Raw genomic sequence first — 20,778 nt, forward strand, 5'->3', positions numbered from 1 at the left:
TCCAAGATGGAGGGAATGTTCAGGTAAATCAGAATTCCTATTATCTTATTTGTTCAGTACAGGACACAGAATGTTTATTCTTAGAGCATGGGACATACCCAAGTATTAACCTGAGAGGTGGGCAAAAACATAGCATGAAACAGAACTGCCAACAGAACCACAGGAAAAGTAAAATAAGAATTGTAATAAAAACACTCAGATGATAGCTTAAAACAATGGCTAAAGCTTACATCAGTCAATTGAAACCTTAAACTTACCATTAACCTGAAAGAACCTTAAAAACATGGGGACAGGGCTGGGTGGCAGCCTTACAAATCTGGGAAGCAAATGATACTTAAAAACTCAGGAGACACCAACAGCCATGGTGGAATGGGCTCTGATAGGAGGAACTCTATACCTAAGGGTTTATGCCCAGGAAATGAGTTGCTTTATCCACCTAGCAATGCTGAAAGTAGGATGCTCTCTACAAGGGTCCACAGCCTATACAAAAGAGTGGCCCTGACAGTCCTGACCAAATCCAGGAAATGTCCTTGTCATGTTTTGGGAAAGGACAAAGGGAAGGAAGAACAATGTCCTAACTGTAATGGAAAGAAGAGACCACCTTAGGTAAGCAGTCTCAAAATGACCTTGTCCCTGTGCAAAATAAGAAAGGGTTCTTCACAGGAAACAGCTGTTTTTTGGAAAAAATCCTAACAGATGTAATATCTACCATGTAGGCAATCTTACAAGTGAGGTCTTCCAATGGAATATATCTAATTGCTTTAAAAGGTACATTTCTGAAGTACATAGAACACTAGGTTGAGATCCCAAGGTGATGCAGGAGGTCGAATGGGGGGATTTACATGAACATCTCTCTGAGGAAAAGTCATGATGAAGGATTGTGATACAAGAAGTTTCTGGAATAAAATGGATAAAACAGAAACGTGTTTCTTGAGTGTACTCAGGGCCAGACACTGGTCAGAACAAGACTGAAGAAAGGCCAAAATACTGTTGATAGACTATTCCCTGGGATTTAGCTTCCTGTTCTCACATCAAGTATAGTAAGCCTTCCATGTGCAATGGCATAACTTTCAGAAGTTGTATTTTCAATACCATACCAATAAAGCCAATGACTGAGAGGCAGGATGGAATAAGGGGCCTTGAACCAGTAGGTCTGGTCTGTTTGGAGGAGGCCAAGGTTTGAATACCCCATTCTTCTGGGCCAAATGGGTATGATGAGAATCACTGGAACCATTTAGTCTTCTATCATGCTCAGCTGTTGAGGTAGGTAAGGCTTTAACCGTACTGAATTGAGACCAAGTAATTATTGGATCTATTGCTATAAAAAAAGGATTGTTCAGTTTGTTGAACCTGGAGGCTAGATTGGTTTTTCACCACCTTTGTCAGATTCTGAAAGATTGCTGGGTGGAGAAACCACTCCCCTGGGTCTAGGGGGCTTAGAAAGTCCACATGCCAACAGTCCATTCAAAGGATGTGGATGACTGAGAGAGCTGGAAGTTAAATTTCTGCTCAGGAGAGTATCAGACTTTTTTCTTTTAGGGCAGCATGGCTTCTGGTGCCCCCTGATGGTTTCTATAGGCCACTGTTGTGGCATTGTCTCACTGTACTCTGACTGTGTTACCTTGTAGAAATGAGGTCCAATGTTGTAAAGACAATCTGACGGCTCTTAGTTCCAGGATGTTAATGAAAAGTTTTGACTCCTATGAGCACCAGGACCCCTGGAAAGTCGGTGAGTTGTAAACCCTGCCCCAGCTTGTAAGGCTGGTATTAAACTGTCACCACCTTTCATTGTGCGTGAAGGAGGGACTGTCCCAAGTCTAGCGCATTGTGTAATCCAGGGATCGTATTTGCGTTTTCCACATCATGAGTGTGTTGCATTGAATAGATCTAGAGTGAAACTAGGCAAGGAAAACTGCCTTGAAGAAGTGTCCATCAAGCCCAGAACCCTCATGCAAAAACTAACTGGTGCCATTATGACCTCAGCATTTGTGGGTGGGATCTTATAGAAGCAACCTTCTCTTAGGGAAGGAAAATTCTGGCTTGGGCTGTGTACAAGATTAGACCCAGCTACTCCAGACAATGTGAGGTCTGGAGAACAGACTGTGGAAAGTTGAATTTCCAGCCAAAGGTTTAAAGAAACTGAGTCGTCCTATGAACATTACAGACAAGGTTTTGGCTGAGGAGTTCTTCAGTAGGAGGTCATCCAGGTAACCTGGGACGTGGTAATATTTTGTGAACACATGTAGTGCAGAGGAGAACATAATGATAGTGCAGCAAATTGAAAGTTTTTGTCTCCCACAGCAAAACACAGAAAGTGTTAATGTGAACAGAAGATGGGGATGTGTAGATTGGCATCTATGTCAACTGATGCCAGAAATTCAATGTACTTATGAGAAGCAATGAAATATCATTGATACCATCCAAAAGTTTGGTACACAAATCAGTTTATAGATTTTAAGTCCAGCACTGGGCAGATACACCCATTCGGTTTTGGGACTGTGAATAGGTTTGCAGAGGAACTCTGAAACCGTTCTTCTAAAGATACTGGTTCAGTCACTCCTTGTGCCGAAAGTTGGTGCAGGGTGGTCATTAAATCTGTTTTCTTTTGGTCTAAAGCTTGCAGATTGAAAGGCAAAAAGCAAGAAGGGGGCAGAGATAGAGACTCTAATATGTACCTCTTTGAAATGACAGGTTGGACTGAGAAGTCTGAGAAGTCTCAGATCCAGATTGGGGCAAACGCCACCAGATGCCCCCCTTCCTCATAAGAGTGGGGGCACCCATTCACTATTAGGTGGGGTTCTGGGTAGGCTTGGTGGGCTTTGGAATCCAGGGCTTGTGATTAAAGGACACTAATTTGCTGAGAAGACAGAGGATATAGCAGTAGACTTCTTTTGTGGAGTAAAGGCACCCTGTCCAGTGACTTCCTTGATGAAGTCATCAAGGGACTCCCTAAAAAGGCATTTGCTATCAAAAGGCATGTGTAGAAGCTGTTTTTCACAAGCAGGTTCAGCAGATGGTTCTTTTGGCCATAAAATCCTGTGCATATGCCTGCATCCACTAGTGCTCACTGCAGGTAATCGCTGGCTGTACGGCCAGCCATGAATACCTGCCGTGACCAGTGACCTGTCATTATAGTGAATGTACTTTACTGCTCAGAGTCACAGCAGGATTCCTGCCGCACAATTCGCACTGGCCTAAATTGCAGGTGTGAATGTAACCCAAGAGGACTTTAATTCTCCTATCAACAGAATCCATAAAGAATCCTTAAAAAGAGGAAACATCCTCAAAAGCAACTGTAAGGTGTTTTATGAGAATTGAAATGACAGGATCCACTACTGGAGTAACTCATTTCATCTGAAATTGATGGCAGCAGCAGTGTTGCAATGAGCTATGTGCATTTTCAGCAGAAAAGGTGGGAGTGAAGACATCATCCAAGAGACATGATGTAGTTACCTCATCCTCCTGAGACTAAGTCTGGACAGGAGGAAAAGTTTAAATGGATTGTGCTGAGAATTTTAGAGACAAAAGGGCAGGGGTTACCACTATAGTGAAAATCAGCCAAATCATCTGCCTGTAGCACTGCGTAATGTGTTGTCACTGCAGATTGTGTTAGCACAAGCTGGAAGAGCGGTATCTTTTACCTACAGACCAGGGCAGTAAGCGGTTAGATCTTGAGAGTAGTTTCAGAAAAAGAGAAAACGAATGGACACTGGCAAAATATTGGAGTCTCATGGAGTGGACTCGGTTACATGGAGCGCTCTGTGGGCATTCCTAGCAAGATTTTTGCCTGTGTACAATCATCTGAAGATAGCTGCATATTTCCCACGGTATAAGAATACCAGTCCTACGTTCTGTAATGTATAATTAAAGTGGTTGTAAATCTCTGACATGAAAATTGAACAAAGCGTATCCTTCTATAGTGTGTATTAGCCTCAATCCAAAGCACCTAGTGTCATTTCTCTCTGTTGTCTGTCGCATGAGTCACTGACAATAGTCCAAGCCCACAGCAGCTGACTGACAACCTCATCTGTGTCTATTTCTGTGTAGAGGGGGGGTATGTCTATTCCCTCCATTCAAATTGCAGGTCTCACTGAGCTCTGTGCTCTAGCTGTGATATCAGATCCTTGCCTTCTGCTTTCAACTGCTGTGAAATAACATTTGATCTGTGTGTTTTAGGAGGATGTAGAAATGAGAGGGCCACAGATAAGCAGGTACAAACTATGTGTATATATATATATATATATATATATATATATATATATATATATATATATATATATAAAGGGTTTAAAACCACTGTAGGGTAAGTTAATTTACATATATTTCTTAATAGCTACAAAGGATAAAAAATCCACCAAATGCCTTTGCAAACCAAGTTATTACCTGTAAAGGTAGCAGTGAGATTATCACTATGCTGTGTATGCCCATATGGAAGAAAAATATATTTGAAATATACTATAAAAATATTCTTCCCAAATATATTGCCATATATTTGAAATGCTACAATTTTGGCCATATTCAATATATTTTTATTGCATGTTTTTTACAAAAAAACATTACAAAATATAAAAAAAAAATTTCAATTATACTGTATGTCTTTAAAAATACAAATCTGCATTTTTGGAATACATTTACAAATAAATGTAAAAATATATGTTAAAATGACTTTTTTATATGTTAAAAAAAAATCTGATGAATATATTTTAAAAAATTATTTTTAAAAATATATTTTAAAAAATTATTTTTAAAAATATATTTTTTAAAATATATTCTTCAGATTTTTTTAACATATAAAAAATGTATTTTAAAATATATTTTTACATATACTTGTAAATGTATTCCAAAAATGTAGATTTGTATTTTTAAAGACAGTATGTTTGAAGTGTATTTTTAAACATATTTTTGTCATATATTTTGTAATAAAAACGTATTTCAACATGCAGTATATATATATATATATATATATATATATATATATATATATATACACACACACACACACACACACACACACACATATATACTGTGGGCACTCGCTTCAAATGGTAGAGCTTCTTCAAAGCACACAGCAACTCGCTTCTTTTAAGGGCTTTTTTGCCCACTTTTATTTACAAGAAAGTTCAAGAAACACAAATGCTTCCCACGCAGGGGTATCCAGCATCAAGCAAATCAATAGTATTCAGCCTCCTGGCTTGCACGCAGTTTTAAGTCTGCCTCCTGCAGACTCTTCCCAAAATATGGCATCAGCACACAGCTAGTCTGGCTTCCACCTGACTCCAAGGCAGAGACCTCCCGTCTGCCGGGGTGGAGCCCTCCTGACTCAGTTTGCCGGGGTGGAGCCCAGAACTATGGTTAGGACCCTATAAAAAGGCCTGTACACACCTGTGCACTCAGTGTGCTGGGGGTTCTCAAAACACGGACCCCGGATTGGAGATTTCATCCCTCCCAGATCTCTTTGAAATCTCCAGATCCCAAAACAAACTTAATGAATATATGAGGAAACTGAAAAGCCAGTTTCCGCTGCAATACATCAACCCTCTGGAGCCCCTCAACCTGCCCGATTGAGAATCCAGGGTTTTCAGCTTTATTTTTACCGTGGCAGGACACCGCACTGCCACATATCCCCCCCTTTGTTTTGACCCCATAGGGGGCGGAACACACAAACCTAAAACCCTTGCTTTAGACCGTCTGTGTGGGCTATCACCTGTAAAGGTCCAATCCTGGCTGACTTCATTTTCATCAAAGGGAGACACTACTCCCTGCCCCAAGAGGTGACTTCCCCTGTCTCCCCTTACTTGGGCTCTACGACATCCCCGTGCCTTTTTACGAGTGCGCTTCCAAAAGCGCGGTCTTTCTAATTTTCTTAAGACTATGCTAGTCCTTTTACCACTAGGGGGTTTACAAGTCTCAGTACCCTTTGTAACCTGGGGTTGACTCCTAAGCTTTAAATGCCTGGTACCTGTAATATTACAACTTGCTCCCTCAAATTCCTCCAGACCATCCCTTTTTGCTTCATTTAATTTTACAGGGGATATACTTTTAAACCCTTTAGTAACAGACATGGGCTCTTTTATTGTGGCATCAAACTCTTTTAACATCCCCTTGTTAAGCTTTGGGCCATTTCCCTTAGACCTTTCATTCTTATAACTTGGGCGTTTACTGGACCTTTGGAAAACTTTTCCAGAGTGACCTTCCTGAACATGTAGGGGGCCTATTACTATACTCTTAACCTCTGTTGTGTCTGTTAAGCACTCATTACCTTTTCCAGGATGACCAGCTACCATGTCAACTTGACCACCAGGTCTACCATTCTTTTTGTTATCACACATAGTAATCAGACAATCCAAATTCATCAACACATTTCCCTTTTTATCATTAGCCAAAATACTCTTGTCAGAACCCAGTTCACTAGTAGTTGGCAGGACAGTTTCTGGAGAGGAATTACACACAGCGGAGTGGGCAACTCCCATGGAAACATCACTATCCACCGACTTCACTGTCACAAAAGACTCTGCCAGCAACTGTCCTGATGCCAAACCATCCTTACATAATTCTGCATTTGGGTAGACGACCCCAACCCCATCACATATACATGTGTCTTCTGTCCTGTCCAACAGTGCTCTGGTGTGCCTCTCATACAGATCACTGCTATGAAGCAACCCAGCCATGCACTGAAAGACAATTTTCACCATTACCAACAAGGATGGTATCACAGAATTCCTATATTGACCATCTTTGTTTTGTATAGCCTGTAATACCAAGCTCCGATTAGCGGGACTCCACTGTACCAGCTCTCCCGAACATGGAAGAGACAGCATGGTATACACCGGCTGTACACTCCAGAAGGCTAACATTTCCTTCAGCAGGTCTGTTATCAATAGACAGCCTGATTCCACACATAAGACTTTCCTGGAGACATGGAGACCCTCATTTACTGATGCCTCAGAGGTGGTGCGTCTTAAAGAGGCTTCCTCTCGGCTGGAGGTACCCAATACAATAACCTGGGGCTCTCCCAGAGCGTAACCAGGTGTGGGATTCACCCAAATACTCTGAGGCTCAGTGTCAATGAGCTCTTCCATGGCTTCTCTATGGATATCAGTTTGGTATACCACACCATTAACTCCTTTATGGGCTGTGGGCAAAACTTCTGCTGACCGTTTATCCTTAACGGTGCCTTTTACCAGCGGTGGGTTATTTTTGGCAGCGACAGGAGCGCCCTGGACTAATAGCTGCTCCACAGTCCCTCTATTCAGCACAGCAGAAACCATGTCCACCCCATTGTTACCCACAGAGGCATCTTTTATTATTGCCAACAAGCTTGTTGCCCATCTGTCCCAGTCCATCGTCCTTGTGATCCCATCAGAGGTACTACGCAGTACCACTCCAGCCGCTGAAGGAGACACAGAGGGACAGAGTGGCTCTGTATCAGATCCATTACCTATATCTTCATTATCCATATCACAATGGGAGACTCGTTTTCTAGGCACAGCCGGTTGCAATTTCCTACTCTCACCACCGTGCACTAGGTGCTTGCCATTCAATACAAAAACTTTTACATTAGTGGATTGCATTAACCCATCATTATGAATACGTTCATACCTTTTAGATTCACCATTGCCAGACTGAAATAACAAATTTTCATCACTCAATTCAGATACACTCTGGTCCACCAGAGCAACACCATAGTTATCCTGGGTTACCTTAACCACCGTTGCTAGGGGAGATAACACATCCTTAGTGGTCACCCCTACTGCATTTAATTCAGCATTCTCTTTAGAGGACATTGGTGCAATGCCAATATCAGTACTCTTCACATTGACATTTTTAACCGTTGCCTCCCCACTAAACAGAGCATTATACAGAGGCAAGTCTCTCTCATGATCACCAGCAGTGGGTTTCCCAACTGGGAACATCCCAAATTTATAGCAGAGAGTCTCAAAGTCAGTCTCAATCAGTGCATTAGTGTCTCTCACATTTATCTCAAAAGTACCAGTCTTACCCATCACTTCAACAGGCTTCACCTTCACTTGAGTGCGTGGGATCTGGATCCTGTCATCTTCTCTGCTTGGCTTTGGCCAGCCAGTTCATCCATGCAGCTATAGGATGATACTGTGGCAGGCACTTCTGACTCCTTGGCACCCTCTGCAGGCACAACAGGTACTTCCTCACCGTTGCTAGAGGTGGCTGCCAACATTTTTAAACACAAATCTGGGCTTGCAGATGAAGACTTTTGCCCAGTAACACCCTCATCCATGGTGTTCCATAATCTGGGGCAGGTAAAGATACCATGGCCAAACTGACCACATTCCAGGCAGGGTATGGTTCCACAGATAACCTTCTTGGGATACGGAACCACATCTCCCTTGTAGCCCCTTCTCCTGGTTGGCAGGCTTTCTCCTGTTGCTATGGGAGATGGCACTCTCCCAGCTGAACTTTGTGGGTTCCTCCAGATGCGCTGAACTCTCATCTCTGCGTTGCCACAATCCTCTGCAGACGACACTTCTCTCACAGGGTCCGCAGGCCTGAAGTCACATGTGTTGCTATGGGCAACCACATTTTTCTGAAACTTTTGGGCAGCCTGCTGCTCCTTCCTGGAACTCCAAGCAGGCTTCCCAATTGCATACCCAGACCTTTGTCTGTTTGTGTCACCTTGCACTGGAAGCTGGGATAACGGGCACTTGGAGACAGTGTGCCCCCATTCACTGCACCGCAAACAGCGCTCTTGCAGCAGTATCTTGGCCGAACTTCCAACACTGCATCCTCTTTCAGGCTTAGTACTCTGCACACAGAAAACTGGTTTCCTTTCACCAGCGTTGCCAGGGACAACAGCATGCACTTCCCACTGTGGCAAACTCTGTGCAGCCATGTATGGGGCTTGTTCTGGTGGTAACAACCCCTCCGGCCACAGGGCTCTGTCTCTCATTTCAGAAAATCTTGCTTCTTTTTTGAGTTTTGACCGCCCCATCTTTGCAGTCACTCCACAACACTTTTGCACAGTCCTGGTACACAATGGAGCACTGTCTCTTTAAGGCAAGTTCCTTTTCTCTTGCAGGATCTCCTCACCTGCACACACAGATAGTGCAGAGTCATGCACCAAACACAGTTCAACACATGAACTTACTTCCTTGCTGGGATCTCTAGTTCTGCCCACGGCATCCTCTACCATATGTGGGCACTCGCTTAAAATGGTAGAGCTTCTTCAAAGCACACAGCAACTAGCTTCTTTTAAGGGCTTTTTTGCCCACTTTTATTTACAAGAAAGTTCAAGAAACACAAATGCTTCCCACGCAGGGGTATCCAACATCAAGCAAATCAATAGTATTCAGCCTCCTGGCTTGCACGCAGTTTTAAGTCTGCCTCCTGCAGACTCTTCCCAAAGTATGGCACCAGCACACAGCTAGTCTGGCTTCCACCTGACTCCAAGGCAGAGACCTCCCGTCTGCCGGGGTGGAGCCCTCCTGACTCCGTTTGCCAGGGTGGAGCCCAGAACTATGGTTAGGACCCTATAAAAAGGCCTGTACACACCTGTGCACTCAGTGTGCTGGGGGTTCTCAAAACACGGACCCCGGATTGGAGATTTCATCCCTCCCTGATCTCTTTGAAATCTCCAGGCTCCAGATCCCAAAACAAACTTAATGAATATATGAGGAAACTGAAAAGCCAGTTTCCTCTGCAATACATCAACCCTCTGGAGCCCCTCAACCTGCCTGATTGAGAATCCAGGGTTTTCAGCTTTATTTTTACCGTGGCAGGACACCGCACTGCCACAATACATATATACTATATTTTGAAATATATTGAATATGGCCATAATTGTAGCATTTCAAATATATGGCAATATATTTGTCAAAAATATTTTTAAAATATATTTTTCTTCCATGTAGGTAGCCTGTGCAAAGATCGGAGCTATGGGAGGTAGCCAAGAGGAAAGCTACTATAGGCTACCTGCAGAGAACTACAAAGGGTGCATACAAGACCAGTCACCCCGCACAAGTAGAGAGAGCAACAGTGACTTGTTTTTTATTTAAAAAACTCCTGCACGGAGGCAAAATTTCACACAGGATTACTGCACAGATCTGGAAGAAATGTATTTATTTATTTCAGGTACTTATATAGCGCCGTCAATTTACACAGCGCTTGACATATATATTGTACATTCACATCAGTCCCTAACCCTCAAAGGGTGTACAATCTAAGGTCCCTAACTTACATTCATACATACACATACTAGGGACAATTTACACAGGATCCAATTAACCTACCAGCATGTCTTTGGAGTGTGGGAGGAAACCGGAGTACACAGAACCCATGCAGGCACAGGGAGAGCATGCAAACTCAAGGCAGGTGGTGCCGTGGTTGGGATTCGAACCAACGACCCTAGTACTGCCAGGCGGATGTGCTAACCATTTAGCCACTGTGAAGAAGAAATACACAAAGGGCACCAAAATTCAGTTAAGAATACGCATGCCTCTTGTATGTAGACAAAACTTGCTTATCCTGGAGTTCAGCTTTAAACTTAGTATTTAACATTCCAAAGAAATAAGGGTAACTGCCCCATTTTCACAATGCATGTCCTGTCTGACAGAATAAAGAGACATTCTCACTAGCGGTCATGGGTGACTTCTTCTGATGATAGGATTCCCTCAATGGGAGGCATATATCATTACATGGGTCAGCAGTCCCTCTGGTTGAAGGAACAGCAAAAAGTAATTCAGCAAGTTAGACATTTACACAGATATTCTCTCTTGGTGTTGATTACTTTATTAAACTGTAACTGCATTTATTACGTAGCCAGTGTGATATTAGCTGTGTGACTGCATCAGTGTCACACACCCCTCGTCAAAATATTCCTGGTCAGGTCTGCACATATGCTCTGCACTCTCATCCTGTTCAGTACGACCTTGTATTCTGGACTAAGGGCCGGTTCACACCACAGGAAAGCAGTCCAGATGAGTTCCGAATGTGTTTATGCATGTTTTTGATGCATTTTCAATGTATTCCAGTGCTTTTTTACGCTCTTGTTTTTTTCAAGGTTTCCTGGATTTTTTTTTTTTTAGTTTTTTGCTGTAATGTGTTCTGGTACGTTTTTGATACATTTAGATGCGTTCTGGTGTATTTTTGATGCGTTTTGCTGTGTTCCAGTTCAGTTCAGTGCAGAAAAAAATGCAGTATGTTCTCTATGCCACTGAAACTCATAACCTATTGTCCATGCATTTTTTATGCAGAAAAACAGCACTGGACTGCATCTAGTGTGAACCAGCACCTAAAGTATATCTAAAGACAAAACGTTTCTTTCATTTTGTGTTGAGTAGGGAAAAACCCCATTCAGCTTTTTTTTTTGTGGTTTGTGTCCCTTTTGGAGAAATTTTCATTTACTGATTTTGCAAAAGCGTTTGACACAGTTCCCCACACACGGATAATGTGGAATAACGTCCTTACAGGATGTCTTCAATTTACAAGCCAACCTCAACGCTCTACTTAATTGGGCAACTATGTTGCAAATGAGGTTTAATGTTGATAAATGTAAGGTTATGCACTTGGGGGCTATGAATATGCATGCATCATACATACTGGGGGAGTACAACTGGGGGAATCAATGGTGGAGAAGGATCTGGGGGTCCTGGTAGATCACAAGCTTAATAATGGCATGCAATGCCAAGCTGCGGTTTGTAAAGCGAGCAAAATCCTCTCTTGTATTAAAAGAAGTATAGACTCCAGAGAGAGAGAAATCATATTACCCCTGTACAAATCATTAGTAAGACCTCATCTGGAATATGCAGTTCAGTTTTGGGCAACGATTCACAAAAAGAATATCAGGGAACTGGAGAAAGTACAGAGAAGGGTAACCAAACTGATAAGAGGCATGGAGGAGATCAGCTATGAGGAAAGATTAGAAGAACTGAATTTATTCTCTCTTGAGAAGAGATTGAGGGGAGATATGATCAACATGTATAAATACATCAGTGGTTCATATAGTGAACTCGGTGTAGAGTTATTCACCTTGAGGTCATCACAGAGGACAAGAGGGCACTCTTTACGTCTGGAGAAAATGAAATTTAATCTCTAAATACGGAAAGGTTTCTTCACAGTGAGAGCTGTGAAAATGTGGAATAGACTCCCTCAAGAGTTGGTTCTGGCCCACTCCATGGATTGCTTTAAAAAAGGCCTGAATTCTTTCCTAGATACACAGAATATAACTGGATACTAACATTTATTAGTAAAGTTGATCCAGGAAATATCCGATTGCCTCTCGGGGGATCAGGAAGGAATTTTTTTCCCAGCAGGAGCAAATTGGATCATGCTTTGCTGTTTTTTTTGCCTTCCTCTGGATCAACTGTGGGTATAGGATTATAACTTTTTTTTTTTTAATGGTTGAACTGCATGGACTTTTGTCTTTTTTCAGCCAGACTAGATATGTAACTTGCTGCCATGCAGACAGGAAGTGAGAGAAAATCTCTCCAAAGTGAAGGAAATCACCTCCTCTGCACCTGACACCGAAATAAGTGTTACCAAACTAAAAAAGAAAAAAGCGCCACTTACAAAAAACACCAAAGTGTCAGCAGCATATCCCACCCAAAATAAATTTTGGCAACAATAATCCAAATTAAAAGGTATGCGCTAATAACAAACTTATACAAAAGTGTATGTCATCATCCAAAAAACATTAGTGTTTTAAATAAATTATAGTGTCCAAACATAAATTAGTGTCCAAAAAAATATATATCTTCAGTGACTTGAACCAATTGTGAGAAATCCACCACCAAAGGAGATTAAATAAACTCACCAGAGCTAATGGCTGGTCAGATTATAAACCAGCAACAGCGCTTGTGCTCTGGGAGCAATGAACCCGATGTCCAAATAGATATGGTGATGTTTCAGATACTTCCAGATAATAATCACAGCCAAACAACTTTGCAGCCCAAGCTCTTATGATGAACTTCTCCACTCTTTCTCATACCTCCATTAGAGCATGCAGTACACTCAGGGACAAAAAAGAGAACATAATGGTGCAATACGTTTTTTTCATTTATCTATTTAATAAAAAAGGTATAAGGAAACTCACAAACAAGGTGTCCAACAGACACCAGCTTCAATCGCAAAAAAGGGTTGAGATACAGTTAACGCTCACCGCAGATCTCTCCCATACAGCACAGACCTGCAAGGCTCTCTAACGTCCACATCAAATAGGCTACGCCCAACCGGTTTCGTCACACAGACGTCATCACCGCCCCTTGATGACGTCGGTGTGACGAAACCGGTTGGGTCATTTCGATATTTCCTCTTTTATGAAATCCTGATCTTTGTTTCATAAAAAACGCATGATATAACAGATACTTATAACATTTTCCTTAAATTTTCAGTCAATGTTTTTTTCTTTGACATTTGATAAAAAACACAAAATAGATCAACTTATGTAATTTTATGTTAAGGGACTGTTCATACTGTATCACTGTACCATTTACCTCATGTTAAAAATAAGTGGTGTTCACATCTCTGAGTTGTTTTGCAACGCAGTTTGGAGAATATGGCCTTTTCTTTTTATTTCGCATTCTACAGTGTTGTGAAGTCTGTAGAAGACTAAGGTAGAGGTCATTTCAATTTAATTTATGATGTATTTTGTGCCTACCCAATTTGGGATGTAACTCATTAACTATAGTAATTGACTTGCTTTGTACTCCTTTATACTTGATGTAATGAGCCTGAACAATTTCCTTGTTTTTATTGTTCTCACATGAAGTTTGTGTTCCCAGAGAAAGGCAAGGTCCATTTAGACAGGACACTTGTTGCTGGAGATGTGAAAAAATTTAAAAAAGTGGGAGACTCATTCCATCAGACTCCACCTTTAAAATAAGTTCACCTTTTTAAAAACATAATAAATGCACATCTTTTTGCGGGCAAAAAATTAGCATTTATTTATTTATTTATTTTTTACAAGGGAGCCTGAAAAGTATTGCACCCATAATTAGCAGATCTTGGGTGCAATGCCAGGCTCCTGCAGACTCTCAGTACACTGTCTGCTCATACCTCAAATGGGCAGGCAGTTACTGAATTGCACGAAGAATTGATGAACTATGATAGCTCTGACCAGTGCTATCACAGTTAATTGAGAACTGCAAGCCATCAGCCGTGAAGGCCAACAGTTCTTGTAATTCATTCATTTACAGAATAAATCAGGCAGGCAGTCGGTCGGCATAGCAGCTGGGCAGCTCATTTTTTGAGAAGGAGATTTGCAGTGGCAGCTCCCATATTTCCATATCCAGTAGTACAATTTCAACTCAGGTCGTCTTTGTCCGTCAGTCCTACAGTTCAATACAGGGTTAATTCTTATATTTTGTGTGTATATATATATATATATATATATATATATATATCACTACCCCCTTAGGGGTCGCTGAAGATTTGCGTTCCCCTGGTCTTACACAGCCAGGCAACCTGCATTTTCTTCAGATCTTGCACACAGGAGACAATAAATAGTCCTTGTTTTTTTTGTGATTTTATTAACCACTTGAGCACCTGAGGATTTACCCCCCTTAATGACCAGGCCTTTTTTTGCTGTTTGGCGCTGCACTAATGATAATTGCGCGGTCATGCAATGCTGTACCCAAACGAAATTTACATCCTTTTTCACACAAATAGAGCTTTCTTTTGGTGGTATTTTATCACCTGTGCGCTTTTTATTTTTTGCGCTATAAACAAAAAAACCCACAAAACTTTTGAAAAAAAACAATATTTTCTACTTTCAGCTATAAAAAATATATCGTAAACTCAAAGTTAGTCATAAATTTAGGCCAAAATGTAATCTGCTACATGTTTTTGGTAAAAAAAATCCTAATAAGTGTATATTGATTGCTTTGTGTGAAAGTTATAGTGTCTACAAACTATGGTATAGATACTGTAATTTATGCCTTTTTTTGCTATACAGCGCTGCACTAATTCAAATGATAATTGCGCGGTCATGCAATGCTGTACCCAAACGAAATTTACGTCCTTTTTTTCACACAAATAGAGCTTTCTTTTGGTGGTATTTGATCACCTGTGCGCTTTTAATTTTTTGCACTATAAACAAAAAAAACACGAAAATTTAAAAAAAAAATATTTTCTACTTTCAGCTATAAAAAATATATTGTAAACTCAAAGTTAGTCATAAATTTAAGCCAAAATGTATTCTGCTACATGTTTTTGGTAAAAAAAATCCCATGCATTAGCGGGCAAACTGGCGCTATCTAGGAGGGGCGCTAAAACTATCGGAAATCACCAGTGACACTAATACAGTGATGAGTAAAAATCTGTTCACTGTAATCAATGACACTGGTGACAGGGCAGTGAAGGGGTTAACTGGGGGGGCGATCAAGGGGTTAAATGGGATTTCTGGTGCACTAGCGGGCAAACTGGCGCTATCTGGGAGGGGCGCTAACACTATCGGAAGTCGCCAGCGACACTGATACAGTGATCAGTAAAAATCTGTTCACTGATCAATGACACTGGTGACAGGGCAGTGAAGGGGTCAACTCAGGGGGGGGGCGATCAAGGGGTTACACAGGATTATTGGTGTATTAGCGGGCAAACTGGCGCTATCTGGGAGGGGCGCTAACTCTATCGGAAGTCACCAGCGACACTGATACAGTGATCAGTAAAAATCACTTCACTGATCAGTGACACTGGTGACAGGGCAGTGAAGGGGTAACTGGGGGGGGGGGCGATCAGGGGGTTAAATGTGTCCTAGGTGTGTTCTAACTGTTAGTGTAGTGCTTTGTACTCACTTTTACTGTGTCTTCTTCTCTGTCTGGAACGGAATGTGTCCAGGCAGAGAAGAATGACATCATATCCTGCCCTGTGTAAATGTCAACACAGGACAGGATAGGACAGGGACCGATCATCTGATTTCAGCCAGAAATCACTGGCTGAAATCTAATGACTGATCCCTCCTGAATCGAATCGTGTCACCCGCGGGTCGGCGGGTGCGCGCGCGCGCCCCCTACACGCGAAAGTGTCGGGAGCGCGGAGCCTGTTTAAAAAAGTGCTTTTGCGCTCCACTGCCGCCCTGCACACGTATATATACAGTGGCAGGGTGGCAAGCGGTTAAGGAGTATTGAACTTGCATGTGGTAAAGGGTGTATGGGATGCCCAAGGGAACTGCAAACCAAGGACAACTTCCTGGCAACTATATACAAGTCTTTACACAGCAAAATTCTTCTGGGAGAGCTCTCCAGCCTCTCCTGGTGTATCACCCCAAACCCCAGATAGTTCTCCTCTATCCAGCTGTCAGGAGGAATCCCTGGACAGGGGGAGCTAGATTCTGCAACACTGAAGCACAGTCCAGCTAAGGGCTAGTTAGTTTTCCTGCCCAAAAGCCCTACTTCAGTCCAGGGGATGTAGAAGTACTCAATGTTCCTCTTCTGCAAGCTGCAGGTTGATAGATACTTTCAGGCCTTCTGCTGGGCTGGCTCCTTCTTTAGCTCCACAGAAGGTCCTCTCTCAAGGGGCCAGTGAGGTACAGCTTTCCCTCTGTCCTATTCCCTCTTAGAGGCAAGTCCCTTCCCTGGGCTCCCTCTCAGGCTCCACACTCCAGCTCCCAAACTTCTGCCTTTGAGCAGGCTCAGTCACTCTTAAGGGCTGTCCTGACCTCATGCCAAGCCTCCTGCCTGGGGATTGGTCAGGATCCCTGAAGAATGCAAACCAGCTCCTCCCCATCCCACCCACTGAGTTCTAGAGACTTCTCCAAGTGTCTAGATCAGGGGGAGGTATCAGAAAGCTGATCTGCACAGCCTCTCAGCCCTGACCCAAATTTGATCTACTATCACCCAGGCTGCTACTGAGCCCTCTATCTCAGCTAGCTCCTTCCAGCTAACTAGGAGGATGATAAATATATATATATATATATATATATATATATATATATACCCTCACACACACAAACATTTCAATTAAACTCTATTTACATCTCCTACTTTTTGCCCTGATATATATATATACAGGTGAAACTTGAAAAATTAGAATATCGTGCAAAAGTTAATTTATTTCAGTAATGCAACTTAAAAGGTGAAACTAATATATGAGATAGACTCGTTACATGCAAAGCAAGATAGTCCAAGCCGTGATTTGTCATAATTGTGATGATTATGGCTTACAGCTCATGAAACCCCAAATCCACAATCTCAGAAAATTAGAATAGTGTGAAAAAGTGCAATATTCTAGGCTCAAAGTGTCCCACTCTAATCAGCTAATTAAGCCATAACACCTACAAAGGGTTCCTGAGCCTTTAAATGGTCTCTCAGTCTGGTTCAGTAGGAATCACAATCATGGGAAGGACCGCTGACCTGACAGTTGTGCAGAAAACCATCATTGACACCCTCCATAAGGAGGGAAAGCCTCAAAAGGTAATTGCAAAAGAAGTTGGATGTTCCCAAAGTGCTGTATCAAAGCAAATTAATAGAAAGTTATGTGGAAGGGAAAACTGTAGAAGAAAAAGGTGCACAAGCAGCAGGGATGACCGCAGCCTGGAGAGGATTGTCAAGAAAAGGCCATTCAAAAGTGTTGGGGACTTTCACAAGGAGTGGACTGAGGCTGGAGTCAGTACATCAAGAGCCACCACACACTGACGGATCCTGGACATGGGCTTCAAATGTCATATTCCTCTTGTCAAGCCGCTCCTGAACAACAAACAACGTCAGAAGCGTCTTACCTGGACTAAAGAAAAACAGACCTGGTCTGTTGCTCAGTGGTCCAAAGTCCTCTTTTCTGATGAGAGCAACGTTTGCATCTCATTTGGAAACCAAGGACCCAGAGTATGGAGGAAGAATGGAGAGGCACACACTGCAAGATGCTTGAAGTCCAGTGTGAAGTTTCCACAGTCTGTGTTGATTTGGGGAGCCATGTCATCTGCTAGTGTTGGTCCACTGTGCTTCATTAAGTCCAGGGTCAACACAGCCGTCTACCAGGAGATTTTGGAGCACTTTATGCTTCCTTCCACAGACGAGCTTTATGGGGATGCTGACTTCATTTTCCAGCAGGACTTGGCACCTGCCCACACTGCCAAAAGCACCAAAACCTGGTTCAATGACCGGTTCAATGACCGTGGGATTACTGTGCTTGATTGGCCAGAAAACTCGCCTGACCTGAACCCCATAAAGAATCTATGCCATTGCCAAAAGAAAGATGAGAGACATGAGACCGTAGAATGCAGAAGAGCTGAAGGCCGCTATTGAAGCATCCTGGTCTTCCAAAACACCGCAGCAGTGCCACAGGCTGATAGCTTCCATACTATGCAGCATTGAGGCAGTAATTGCTGCAAAAGGGGCCCAAACCAAGTACTGAGTACATATGCATGCTTTTACTTTTCAGAGGTCCGATATTGTTCTATGTACAATCCTTGTTTTATTGATTGCATGTAATATTCTAATTTTCTGAGATTGTGGATTTGGGGTTTTCATGAGCTGTAAGCCATAATCATCACAATTATGACAAATCACAGCTTGAACTATCTTGCTTTGCATGTAATGAGTCTATCTCATATATTAGTTTCACCTTTTAAATTGCATTACTGAAATAAATGAACTTTTGCACAATATTCTAATTTTTCGAGTTTCACCTGTATATATAGTGACAGGACCAGACTCTGCCACGGTGAAATTTGTAATCAAAAGGACATGGGGGTTTGCACTTTTGCCAAGTGTAGGACTAGGAAGCATATGTTCTGAATGGAGAAAACTGCATTTGCCGCTTTCTCCAGGTTTTGGTAATCCTGGATGGGCTCCTTAGTTTGGAGATTCCATAGTGCCTTGGGAGGGACAGAATCTCCAATCCAGTGTCCGGGTTTTGTAGAGGAACAGCAGGGTGTGTGCCCAGGTGCACTCAGCCCTTATAATGGAGGTTTAGGAATACCTCAGGGCTCCACCCAAGAGAGACAGAAGGTCTCCTACAGGAGTCAGAGAGGCTGCATGTGGCAGCAGGAGTAGGAATGCCTGCAAGAGACAGTTAACGGCCTAGGACTAGGCCAGAGGAGCTGTGTGTGTCCGAGAAGCTCTAAGCTGTGTGCCTGGAAGAACTGGTGGTCAGAGGGACCAGTACCTATAGCAGCAGTGCTGATGATGTGTAGCAAGGTGGGCTAGCATTTTCATTTGGATTATGTATATTTTGCTGGAGAAGAATCGCTGCATGGGAAACATTGTGTTTTGAACTTTCCTTTTTTTCCTTTTAATAAAAGTGGGCTACCAAGCCTTGAAAAATAGATCCTAATTGGCGTGAACTCACTTGCAAACGCATCTACCACTGAGCTAAACATCCCCACATATTACAATATATAAAAATGTACAATATACTGTATACGTAAAGTGCTGTGTAAAATTGATGACACTATACAAGTACCTATAATAAATAAATAAATATATATATATATATATATATATATATATATATACACACACTGTGCCAATGTTTCAGGCAGGTGTGAAAAAATGCTGTCAAGAAAGAAAGCTTTCAGAAATAGTGAGGAGTTAATTAACAAAATGAGTTAAAAAAGCATAAATAAACAGAAAAAAAATCTAAATCAAATCAATATTTGGTGTGACTACCCTTTGGCTTCAACACTGCATCAATTCTTCTAGGTACACTTGCACACAGTTTTTGAAGGAACTTGGTAGGTAGTTGTGAAGCATGGTGGAGGTTCCTTGCAAGTGTGGGGCTGCGTTTCTGCAAATGGAGTTGGAGATTTGGTCAGAATCAATGGTGTCCTTATTGCTGAGAAATACAGGAAGATACTTATCCATCATGCCATACCATCAGGAAGACGCGTGATTGGCCCCAAATTTATTCTGCAGCAGGACATTGACCTCAAGCATGCAGCCAATATCATTAAGAATTATCTTCATTGTAGAGACGAACAAGGAGTCATGGAAGTGATGGTTTTGGCTCCCACAGAGCCCTGATCTCAACATCATGGAGTCTGTCTGGGATTACATGAAAGACAGAAGGATTTGAGGCAGCCTACGCACTGTTCCAGTGCGGTATGACCACACAGGCTAAGCAAGGGTGCTTGCACGTGGGTTTGGTGCAGGTTAGCTGCACTCTACCCATAGAGCTGCATTGTGACCCAAGGTTTTGGTGATGCAGATGCAGCATGCAGGAGTTTTGGTGCGCCAAAATCGCATAACATAATAGAACTCTATGGGAAAGCACAGCTAACCGGCACCAAACCAATGGGTAAGCTGTGCTGCTCCTATGGTGTGGTGAAACCATACTAGAACAGTGTGAAAGGGCTCTAAATCCACAAAAAAAATCTTTGGTTAGTTCTCTAAGATGTTTGGAACAACCTTCCTGGTAACATCAAGCACTGTGTGCAAGTGTACCTAGGAAAATTGATGCTGTTTTGAAGCCAAAGGGTAGTCACATCAAATTTTATTTAGATTTTTCTTCTGTTCATTTACGCTTTTTTTTTTTTAAAAAACTCATTTTCTTAATTAACTCTTCACTATTTTTGAAAGCTTTCTTACTTGCCAGCATTTTTTCACACCTGCCTGTTTGCTCACTTAGCATTTTTTAAATTGATAAAAATATAGCATTTTTACTTTTAGCATTTCTTCACACCTGCCTTAAACTTTTATATGTAAATCAGGGCACTTTTATATGTAAATCAGGGCAAACAGTAGGAAATTGAACCCTCTGTTGAACTGTAATTAACTAACAGAGAAAGAGGCCCTGAGCTGAAATGATAGCAATCATAGTCTGGAATGGACAGAGAAAATGCATCACAATTATTTCATCATAGAGAAGCTTACATAT

At 42.0% G+C, this 20,778-nt stretch overlaps 1 protein-coding gene across 5 annotated transcripts in view; it reads right to left on the bottom strand.

Moving 5' to 3' along the window:
* Positions 1–20,778, bottom strand: part of METTL27 (methyltransferase like 27) — an 80,907-nt gene that overhangs the window by 16,671 nt on the left and 43,458 nt on the right. The window lies entirely within an intron of this gene.

Source organism: Staurois parvus, unplaced genomic scaffold, assembly GCF_062004578.1.
Source record: "Staurois parvus isolate SC_StPar_1 unplaced genomic scaffold, SC_StPar_1.0 ptg000029l, whole genome shotgun sequence".
Lineage (NCBI taxonomy): Eukaryota > Metazoa > Chordata > Amphibia > Anura > Ranidae > Staurois > Staurois parvus.